Source organism: Zea mays, chromosome 8 (assembly GCF_902167145.1).
Source record: "Zea mays cultivar B73 chromosome 8, Zm-B73-REFERENCE-NAM-5.0, whole genome shotgun sequence".
In the NCBI taxonomy this organism is placed as follows: Eukaryota; Viridiplantae; Streptophyta; class Magnoliopsida; order Poales; family Poaceae; genus Zea; species Zea mays.
The window spans coordinates 66,250,971-66,262,933 of record NC_050103.1 but is presented as its reverse complement, the minus strand read 5'-3'; the positions used below and the strand labels follow the sequence as shown (position 1 = coordinate 66,262,933).

Genomic DNA, 11,963 nt, shown 5'->3' with positions numbered 1-11,963 from the left:
AAGTAAGAAATCAAGAGTCTGGAGTTTCTTCATGATTTATATTCATGGCGCCATCGTGGTGTGCCTCGAAGCTGAGCCATGCGACGCCATTGCCATCGGGCCTGTGGCCGTCTGTCGGCTCACCGCGGTTGAGATGTCGTTGCCCTTGCCGTAGCCACTGCGTTGCCATGCGCCAAGCATGTAGAAGAAGCATCACAACATCATGGCCACTGCGAGGCTCAACCCTTGTGATGCCCTTGTTCGCCATTGCCAACCTCACTCGCGCCCTGTCGATGCGACCAACCGATCTGCACGATACCCCAACGCGAGGAGCAGACGACGAGCGCGAGAGGGGGAGAAAAGACAGCATGCCACCAGAACTTGCTCGCGTACCTGAGTTATTAGACGGGAAGGACGACAACGCCATGGATGCTACGGGTGGCATCTGCTTCGGATCAGGCGGCGGCGACGGCGGTGGAAAACCCTAGACGGAGAAGAAGCCAGGTTGGGATGTAGATGTAGTGGGGTGGGGCCAGCTAGTGTTTGGAGGGGAGGGAGTGGGAGATGAGCTAGGGAACAGTGATTCCGCTCGATTTGGGCGCCGGATTGCCTTCCCGCACCACGAGTTCACCGAGATCCCCGACGTCTCCGACACGGCGGCGCTCTACGGCGCGCAGGAGCTGCAGTACCGCTCCTTCTGCTTCGACCCGGACCGACTGGAGCACGTTCGTGGGCTGGCGCTTACCGACGACGCCTTGGGCCACTACACCACCTTCGAGGCGCTGTCGAGCGGCAAGAGCTGCTTGCAAGCGGGGATTGAACCATATGTGGGTGCGTCAGTGGGGTGTGGGTTGATTTAGAAAAATTGAGGAGGAGGAAGCGTGGATGTGGGCGGAGGAAGAAGCCCGTGGAGGTTGCGTTATGGCACACAGGGATGGTAGGCGCGTGAGAAGCGGGCGGAGGAAGAAGCGGGTGGAGGTTGCATGCATCTCTATCCAAGTGCATGAGAAAGGGGCGATCGAGATGAGGACGACGGAGGTTGCTGGCGACTTGGCGCCGTTGCGATGTTTGCGGTCGGAGCAGCCTGTGCGCGGAGTGGAGGCGGGGGCACAGTATCGGTCTACACTGTTAACTTAACAGATATAGATAGTATAGAAGTAGTATAGGTTTATTTTTTAAAATACATTATTTTGGGCTTAACGGTTGAAATTCAATTTAGTTTCAATGTCCTAACCACTTTTAAAGATATTTTAACTTTTGGCTACTATTTTAATGAACTTTGTTAGAGGTACTCGTAAGGCGCTGACTGCGCGCCCAGCAAGCTCAAACCCAGCGTCTGCACACTACTAGGTTTCGGAAGTTCAATTGTGAAATCGTTGGCAGGCCGGACTCCGCCGAATTCACGGCCCAAGGATGGATGCACAGCAGCCCAACGCATCGCTTGACAGGCTAGGGAAAAGTAGGTGCCGTGCTAATGATGAATTATTAGTACCTTATCGTGGAGCCGTTAGGCACAGGGTTTTAAGACAAGTTACAAGAGGGACTAGGGATGGCAATGGGTAAGGTACCCAATGGGCACATGAAGCCATACCTATACCCACTAGGAAAAAATTGACCCATACCCATACCCACTACCCATCATGGGTACAAAATTACGCCATACCCATACCCACCATGGGTAGCGGGTACCCATCGGGTACCCATACCCATTAACATTACGATAGACATGATCATTTGAATCGCAAAAATAAGTACCAGCATAACAAATGTATCGAACCCAACATAATTTTATCATAGGTTCAACAATATTCAACATTAAATGGCAACATCATGCCTTTAAATCACACAAAACATAGCATTGGTTCTACAAAACTATGGACAAAGTCATGCCTTCAAATCTAATTGTTCAATACACAATACTTAATATTTGAATATATTAGCGGGTTCCCCATCGGGTAGCGGGTATGGGGCAACAGAGAACATACCCACGCCCACCATACCCGATGGGCATAACAAATGACTCAATAAAATACCCATGGGTATCAAAATCCGCCATACCCGTGCCCTAATAGGGTTTTTACCCATCGGGTTTTGGGTTTCGGGTACCCATTGCCATCCCTAAGAGGGACGGATGTGTCATCCAGCTAAAACACGGAGCTATGTGGTGAGCACAAAGCGAACTATTCTTTCGCCTTTTACTAAAGAATACCGTGTGCTCATCATAATTAGCAGCATACACTAAATTTTGAAGGGTGTTCTCCTATTTAGGGAGGACCCCAACAAATTCAATGTAATTTAATTTAAATTTTCAAATTCTCATTCAAACAACCAGTCTCAATTTTAGTTCTTATTATTAACTCATCAGATTAATAAATTTGAAAATCTCCTAGTTAAGCTTCTGTTTTAGGATGGCCTCAAGCAACAATATTCATTCTTTTATTTATCAATTCATCAGCCAGACAGAAGGCAACTGTGTTGCCTCCAGCAGCGATTCCCTTCCTGGACGAAGCACAATGCAGCAATTCCCTGGATGAAGCTCATGCACCGCAATTCACGATGGTGATGATACAGTTCCACAGCTTGTCCTATGCACACAGGCGCCAACAGCAAGGTGGTTGTCTGGTATGGAGTATTTGCTAGTAAGTCCGTAGGAGTCTCCAAGGCACGGGCGTTGTCCTCTGCTCAGAAATTCAGATCGCTGAATACGACAGGGACCGTTTTTGTTCAGTCAGTCAGCAGAAATGTATCTGTCGACCATGGGTCCTTGAGCAACTAGTAAATTATGGCGTGTGGCTGAACTTTAGATGGCGTGTGAGAAAATACAAGCAATTATTCTGATTTGGCAGCACAAGGCCCTACTTCTAGCAGAGGGGGATGAGACTTATATTACTCGTGTCGAGGTGCCTGTAGTAGAGGGTTTACAAACACAACGAGAGAGGGAAGTCCCCAAGTCCCTAGAGATGATTGAGTCAAGTGTCAATATCTAAGACAAACGGGAGGAGTGAACGTTCGTCTGCGTGTCCCTTTTCTCCGGGAGGGACCACTGCCCTAAGGGGGGCGTCCACAATGAAGCTGGGTGTTGTATCCGATAGAGAGATGCCCTGGCGTCTGCAGACCGACGTGACGGTGAACTGTGCTGCTGACTTGTGCTTGCCGATTTCTTGTAGAGAGCCGAGGCAGAGACCAAGGTATTGTCCGTACGCCCGAGCCCCCGAGGGAGAGGCTGCCCATGCCGTAGTTGTTGTAACAGCAACGGGGTATGGGACCGGGTGTGTCGGTGTTTTGGGTCCGACCGCTCATCCAGGGTTGCCCCTCGAGGTGTTTTTTAGAATAGGACGATGTTACCAACTGTAGCTCGATGGTTCACGCTAGATGCACGAGAGACAGTGGACAATTTTGTACAGGTTCGGGCCGCTCCGAGATGCGTAATACCCTACGTCCTGGCTTGAGTATTTTGTGTGGTAGATTACAGGGAGGTTCTCTAGTATCGAGTAGGGATGGCAACGGGTTTGAAACCCGCGGGTAGATGGTTTTCAAACCCGCCTCCGCGGGTTTAATATTAAACCCGCACCCGTACCCGTTACCCGCGACGGGTACAATATGCTACCCATACCCGCGACCCGCGGGTGCCACAAACCCGCGGGCACATAATTATACACATATATTTATACATATATCATCTATATATACATATATTTATACACACATATAACTATACATATACAAATATGTATATATATAATATACACACATATAAAATTACATATATACACACATATACACACACACACACACACACACACACACACATATATATATATATATATATATATATATATATATATATATATATATATCCATTGCGGGCACGGGTATAACATTTTCAAACCCGCGAGAAAAAAACCCGTCGGGTTGAGAATCAAACCCGCACCCGTACCCGCGGGTACAAACTCACACCCAAACCCGCACCCTATAGGGTTTTTACCCGCGGGCACGCGGGTAAAATGTGCCCGTTGCCATCCCTAGTATCGAGGATGTTAGAGAACTGGGTGGATGGCTAAGTAATGAGATAGATGCCCTTGAAGGGGTGCCCCCTAGGCCTTATATATTCGACCGTGGGACGTTACATGTGGATATGATAACCACGTGCTCCTAAGTAACGGCGAACCGACTAAGTTTATCTTCCTGTAATTCCGCCGACCTATCCCCGCTCCGTTCCGATGTATGAGGCCCCTGTGCGGGAAAGTCGGATCAATACTGCAGATAGCGTTTAAGTTTGGCGAACCACATGAGCTCAAGTTGATCCGTCCTCGTGTCGATCCGTTCTGTTGAAAGTTCCTCCCCTAGCCCACGAAGGAACGGCCTCGCAGAGTAATGGGCCTGGGGTCTTCCGTGAGGCTTTCTTACCTTCTAGTGGACCCGGGGGGTATCTGTCCCCCACAAGCCCCTAATCTTTGTGTTGATTTTGAAATAATCGGCCCAAAGATTCCAGGTCCAGCTTACGATTTTGAAACATGTCTGCTAAGTCGTTACCTCCAGCTCCGAGTAACTTGGTAAAAATGATCTTCTGTCATCTTTTTGTGGCTTCATTCTTCAGTCTTTTGCTTTTAATCTTTAGTAATCGGTACTCTGTTTATGCCTTAGAGGTCGACGTTCTGCTCTTAGGGGTTAATGATTCATTGGGTGCACTGTGGGTGTAGCCCTCGAGCTTTGAGTGGATTACTGAGAATAATCCACTCAAAGGTCTTCATTCCACGCTTTTTCAGAAACCACTGTCTTTGACTTAGACTCATGCCTTAGAGATCAACATTGTCTCCTCAGTTTATGCTTTAGAGATCAGTATTGTCTCCTCAGTTTATACTTTAGAGATCAACATATAGTTTTGTCTTTTTGTGATCATCAGTACGGCCTGCCCATGCATCAGCTTGAAATTTATTTGATCGGCGTCGGATTGGACATCCGGCAGATGACCCTTGGCTGGTCATTATTTCGCTTTGTGCTTCAATGCTCCTGTTGATTAGACTTGTACTTCATCGACTATTTTTGGATTTCCTTTGATCTCCGTCGATATCTTCCTTCTGTCTTAACGTATTCATTGCGTATACTGTATGGATGTGACTGTTTGGGAAAATCTATTGAAAATTTCTGGACGCCCCCCAATGGGTGTGGGCAAGGGACGGCTTGGTGCGCTAAACGTTTAGCAAGCTGCTCCTGAGTAGTAACTTGATGTGACCGCGGGTGTAATCATATCGTCCAAGCAGTTTGACTTGAGTCCCAATGAGTGTTGTGTTACGTGAAACGGCGCCAGCCGCCTGACGTGTTTCCAGACGATTTGAATTGCATATTGAATTTTTTGCGACTGTTCAGTGGCCGTGGTAGGAGGTGAGCGGTTGCCTTCTTCTTCTATAAATAGTGTGCTTGCTTCTCCGTCATCTTCACACATCTTACTGCCGCTTGTTGCTTACTCTCTTCTTTTCTCTTCTACTCCACCATGGGCAAGAACAAGAAAAACAGGAGCTCCTCGCACCATTCCGGCGATAAGCGGAAACGCGAGCCGACTCCTCCCTCGGAGGACTTCGGCGATTCCGAGTACTCGAAGGAGGAGTTCTCCTCCGAGTCCGAGGGATCGCCAGTCCCTGCCTCTCCCCCGGCGTCGTCTGATGACTCAGACGACTCCCAGGGGATCGCCGTAGAGGTGTGGTCCTACATCCTGGCCGTCGAGCGCGCCGGGCTCGAGGGCTCGGATGAGTCGGAGGTCACCTCGGACGAGGAGAACTCCTCGGACTCATCCGAGGAGCGAGGCGGTGGCGGTGATGGCGAGGGCGATGACGATGGCGGAGGCGACGGCGATGGCGACGGCGACGGCGGCGAAGGTGACGACAAGGGCGACGACGGCAAGGGCGACGGTGGCGACGACAACGGCAAGGGCAGCGACAAGGGTGGCAGCAGCAGCGGCAGGGCCAGTGGCTAGGCGCCACTGGTCTAGATATTAGTATAGTAGTAGAAGTAGTATTAGTAGAATAATGTAGTAGTAGTTAGTAGTATAGTGTAGTGAAATGTAATGTATTAGTGTAGTGAACTGAACAATGGGAAGAAAACCGACTCATAATGAGTTGGTTTTTTAAGTTTGGTAATACTTCCCATCCTTTTATAATGAAGAAGACTTCATCCCATTCTGTGTGCGTTTCTTTGTTTTTCCCATCGTTCCGTTTCCAGTTGGTCGATGGATCGTGTTTATGCTCAACGTGGTCGTTGTCTTCGGAAGTAATGCTTGAGTAACGACTTGGAATCGTCGAGTTGCTTCTTAGATCTACCTACATATTCGTAGGAAAAAACAACTGATTTACTGTTAGTATATTCAGAGGTAGTAACCGAGTGGTTTTTTCTTGCGACGTCGGTGCTTTAGAGGTAACAACCGAGTCCTTTTGAGCCACGTCGGTGTTTTAGAAATAACGACCGAGTGAAGACTGGCGACATCAGCGTTTTAGAAATAACCGCTGAGTTATATTGGGCCACGTCGGCGTTTTGGAAATAACGGTCGAGTGGTTACTGGTGACGTTGGCGTTTTAGAAATAACAACCGAGTGATAACGGGCCACGCCGGTTTTTTAGAAATAACGACCGAGTGAAGATTGGCAACGTCAGCGTTTTAGAAATAACCGCTGTGTTATATTGAGCCACATCGGCGTTTTGGAAATAATAGTCGAGTGATGACTGGGCACTTTTTTAGAAATGGCGTCTGGCCCGGGAAAACCCTATTTGTACCGCGCCGTTGCATGCATCTGCATTCTGAGCCCTAGCTATGCTTTTTGCCTCCAAACCTTCTCTATTTCCCTGTGATCTCACTTTCGCTCAGTTCACTGGCGAGACTGAGATGGCGCCCAAGCGAAAGAGCCAGAATTCCACCGCTGCGATTATTCCTCCCATCGATCCCAACAGTCAGTTGCCTTTCGCAGGTAATCGCATGTCTGTTGTTTCTGAGTCTGACCTTCTCCGCCTTGTTTCTGTCGGGGTTCTTCCTCCGAAAGAGCTTTGTTCTTGGCGGATCTGTCATGGGGTTACTGTCCCGACGGAGGACACCCACGAGTTCGTTATTTATATTCCTTTTCTCATCCGCGGCCTTGCTCTTCCTATTTCTCCTTTTTTCCGTGGTCTCCTTGATTTCTACCATCTGAATCTAACTCATCTGAATCCCAATTCCATTCTGCAAGTTTCTGTTTTTGTTCATTTGTGTGAAGCCTACCTTGGTATTTTGCCACACTTTGGCTTGTGGAAGTACTTGTATCACTGTCGGCCTGGAATGGCCGGGGGGCAGCACCAGCTCGTGGGTGGTGCGAGTTTGGAGATGCGCCGTGGGAGGAAGACAGAGTACCTCGATATCCCACTCAAAGACAACATCAAAGGATGGCGCCTGGAATGGTTTATTGTTGAGAATCATGGAAAATCCCTCCCCCCGGTCAGGGAGACAGCCTGATGTTCATGCTCCAAGTTGGACTGAATCCCCATGGGCTTGGACATAACTGAAGCCAAGGTTCTGCTTGCTGAAATTGGCTTGTTGAAGGAGGGAGGTCTGACTGCTAAAGCGGTAGTTGTAGACTTTGTTTTCAAGAACATTCAACCGCTGAAGGACAGAGCGCACCCGACCTATTTGTATCGTGGTGTCACTGACTCAACCCGGGTTACCAACAGGAGGATCCCTGCTGTGGATCTGGTAAGCCGGCTGGAGATGATTCTTAGAGGCAAGGTGTCGAATGTTGGTGCTCCTGTTGCATATTCTGCCTGGAATCTGCCACCTTCCAAGTCTTTCATCAGTTTTGTGTCAAATCCTCCTGCTGGTGACAGTGGTTTGGGTCTTAGAGTACAACCCTCTCCCGAAGAGGTTGAGGCTTTGGTTGCTTCGCTTGGTGATATCCCCAATGATGAGAGGCAGGTTCATTTTCAGATGCCTGTAAACCTGAGCGATGCCGAAATAAGTGCTATGCTGGATATGTTGGCTGAGGATTCCTTTGACTCGGTTCATGCTGAAGCACTAGCTGTGGCAATTATCCCGGAGCCTCAAAAGACCTTGGACACTCAAAGATCTGATAGCACTCACCCAAAACATCATCGCCAAGCCAGTCATCCCACTTCTCCAGCTGAAGGGAAGAAAAAGAGACGGCTTCGGCGAGTGTCATGTTTGAATCAGGATGCCGACCCTTCTGCTCCTGCTGCCGAGGAATTGCCAGTGGAGCTTTTTACTGGAGCTAATCCCAATGGATGTGACCCGGATGACGCTGACCCCAATGGGTGTGACCTTGATGATGCTGAACCCAATGGGTGTAATTCGACCAGAGCTAATCCCAATGGGTGTGCTGCTCGTATTATTGACGAGGACGAGGAAGAGGAGGAGGAAATCCCCTTAATTCGGAAAAACAGTCAGCGTTATATAGTCAGTGGGGAGAGCAGTGATATTCCTTCTCTAGCTTTGTCTGCTCTCGTTGGTCTGCAAGAATTGTCTCTAGCAAATTTCGATCAAGCTCTCGAGGATGTGATCCCTGAAGATCTGTTGTCTGAGCCAACAGATGGTGGTATCCTGGACGTTTGCACTGACATGCCTGACGTGGGGTTAGAGTTATCCCGAGCAGCGTCTCGTGCCTCATCGACCTTGGAGCGCGGTCTTCAGAGCCAAGAAGCTAATCTAGATTTCTCCCTTCCCATGGAGATGGCTGAGAATCCTTCAGCCTTAGAGGTGGCTGCTGCGGAGGCCCCAGCTTCCAAAGATGGTGCAAGCGGTTACCCAGCCCCTGAGGGTGTTGCCGGTAATGATCCGGCTCAGGTGGGTAGCGTGAGCTGCAACCCAGCCCCCGAGGGTGTTGCCGGTGGTGATCCAGCTCCATTGGGCAGTGCAGGCTGTGACCCAGCCCCGAGGGTGTCCGAGTGGGCTCCTCTTCTCATACCTCCATGGATGTCCACGTGGGGTCTTCTCCCCCCACATTCTGATTGTATGGCGGTGGTACGTGTTTTAAATCAGGAAATCGCCTTAGAGGCCGGCGCACCTGAAGCTAGAGTTTTGATTCCTGATGGTGACGTTGAGTTGATCCCTAATGATGCTCTTCAGATTGCCTCGGTTGATAACCCTTCATCAAGTCACCAACCGGCTTCTCCTGATTTGGGGCTTCCTTCGTTCTTCTCCAATCTCCTGGTAATTCGGCTCTTTCCCGACCTGGCTATACTCTGTGTGAGATACTGTCTTTGCACTCATTCATTTTCAATGTCAGGCTTTCGTTGACGAGATGGTTGGTCAGCTGAGATCGCAGGGTGCTTCTGTCCCGGAAAGAGTTTTGTCTCTGTCGCATTGGAATTCGATGCTGCTTCAGAGGCGAATATCTGAGTTGGAAATGACAAATGCTGGTTAGCACCTTTTGTTTCCTCCTAGGCTACTTGATTAATCTGCTTTCTGACTGAATATCCTTGTTTAACCGTTTCTTGCTAGATATGGCCCAGTGGTACTCTGATCTTGAGAAGAAATATTCTCAAGGTCAGACGGACTTGGCTCGGCGGTATTCTGATCTCGAGGAGAAGTATTCCCAAAGTTAGATGGACTTGGCTTGGGTTTCTGCTTCTCTGAATAATGCCAATATGTTGAATTCCTCTCTCAGTGCTCAGCTTGACTCTGAAAGGGCGGCCAATGGAGTAAGCTTACTTGACTTTCTCTGCTGTGTTTTTACTACCTGTTTGATGTTTGAGAGCTGATTCTTGTTTGCAGGAAGAAAAACGTGCCCTTGCAGCTTCTCGTGATAACCTTGATAGGTTGTATCGCGATGCCAATAATTCTTTGACCATCTTGGAAAGGAGCCATCGCTTTACCATGGCCGACTTGGATAATCATCGTTACAAGCTGCAAGAGTCCCTGGATGAACTCATTCGTGTTAGGCAATTGGTGTCAAGCAAAGACTCTATCATCAAGGATTTGCGCGCTTCCAAAAGATCAGTCGTCTAGGAGCTAGAAGCTGCTCGGTTGGCTGTTAAGGTTGCTGAAGACACTTCTACCACCTTGAAGGCTAAGCGTGACAAAGCTATGGATAAAGCCATTCGCGCGGGGCGGATATTGATGAGAAGGCCCGGTGTAATTGTTCCTGATGACATAGTTGCGGATGTCAATGCTGCTCCTGATTCTTCGAGTCGCCCTTCTTCATCAGTCGCTCCTGAGAAAAACATTACCAAGTAGAAAATACTGAATGCATTGGGTGTGTGGTTAGTGTGCTCGAATATTCTGTCGGAAAGTGTTTTCAGTACTGAATGCCATTATTGTTTTTCTGTTGTTTGAATTCAACAGTAGTTACTGTTGGGGACTTGTTCTCAAGTGCTATGAGTTAAGAACAAGGCAACATAGAAAAAATGTTAATCGTTAAGGTCCTTCGTCCTCCGAAGCATTATTTCCCTTAGGATATAATGGTATACGGACGAAGGTTATGAAGGACGTACCTTCATAAACTCATTAAACAATGACGAAGGATGGAATTCAAGGGATATAAAAGACAACATGAACAATTATATATTATTATTAGGTATAAACAGAAATACCGCTGAGTTACAAGTGTACCTTCAATCGGAATGAGATGACAATACAAGCGTGACGCAAAAAGTGAATGCCAAGTCAGCGTGAACAGTACGAGAGTACTGTTCACCTATTTATAGGCGCGGGACACAACCCATACAAAATTACATTCATGCCCTTTACATTTGATAATAATTCTATAGTAATCTGTTGAGGTCTAAATAGCCTTTTCATCTTTAAGTCGGTTCCGCTTTCTGCTGTCACGCCGAAGCTTTCCTGCTTACACCTTCGGCGCTGTACCGACCTTCATATTATTCTGGTCTGCTGTGATGCCGATATGAGTCCGAAGATACCTGTTCACACATTATACTCCAGAAATACTGTTAAATCCTGTTTTTGAGGACCTTCGGATGCCGAAGGTCCCCAACAGTAGCCCCTCGCAATATTAATTTGTTTGAAATAAAAAATTTAGATTGCGACGTGGACGAAGGCTTTACGCCGAAGGTCCGAAAAAACACCTTCCCTTTGCTAGAATAGCAACATACACTGACAAGCGGGGTCTTTCAATTTTCAATGCTCTTGGCGTATAAATACAGTCATACCGCAAACTCATTTGACACGCTCTCTGGCCAATTGCTCCTGCTCACTCAATTTTTAGCTCTTGTGCCCTAAGATTTGTTAAGCCCTTAGTTTTGAAGCTTCGGCTTTGAAAATAGTTTTTAGTGTCTCCGAAGATGTCTGAGGATAAGAAGACTGCTGCTGAGATGAAGCTGAGCCTGGACGAAGAGAAAAACTTGGGATTTCTTATAGCGATGTCAAAGACCAATACAGAAAAAATCACCAAGGAGATTCTGGAAGGTTTGTCTGAAGATACTGGTGATAGTGACAGCTATGATGTGGACAGTGGTGGTGAGGACTCCGAAGATCGTCCCTGGCGACCAAGCCATTCAGTTTATGGTAAATCAACTATCAAAGAGAACCATCTTGCCAACATGAGAGGAAGGTATTTCCGGGATTTATCCATTGTGAGGGCCGACGAAGGGGAAAAAACGTGCCCACACCCTGAAGAAAATGAAGTCGTAGTGTACCGAAGCTTTTTGAAAGCTGGACTGCGATTTCCTTTGAGCAGCTTCGTCGTGGAGGTGCTGAAAATCTTCGAAGTCTATCTTCACCAACTTACCCCCGAAGCAATCATAAAGCTGAATATCTTTGTGTGGGCCGTGAGAAGCCAAGGCTTGCAGCCTGATGCAAAAAGCTTCTGCAATATACACGAATTATCATACGAAACAAAACCTTGGGGTAAGGAACAGTATCACAATAATTTTGGCTGCTACAGCTTCGTTTCCCGGTCCGGGTCAAGCTGTCCAGTGCCAACCTTTCGGAAGAGATGGCCCGGAGATTGGATGACAGAATGGTTTTATGTGAAAAATGATCTGACAGTACGAGAA

At 47.9% G+C, this 11,963-nt stretch overlaps 1 non-coding gene and 1 pseudogene across 1 annotated transcript; both read left to right on the top strand.

The window, feature by feature from the left end:
- The first annotated feature begins 2,134 nt into the window (after window positions 1-2,134).
- Window positions 2,135-2,254, top strand: LOC111590088 (U5 spliceosomal RNA). Its single transcript, XR_004852360.1, has one exon. It is a non-coding gene; the product is annotated as a U5 spliceosomal RNA (small nuclear RNA).
- A 6,996-nt stretch (window positions 2,255-9,250) lies between these two features.
- On the top strand, window positions 9,251-10,185 carry LOC109941782 (uncharacterized; annotated as a pseudogene).
- Window positions 10,186-11,963: the final 1,778 nt, after the last annotated feature.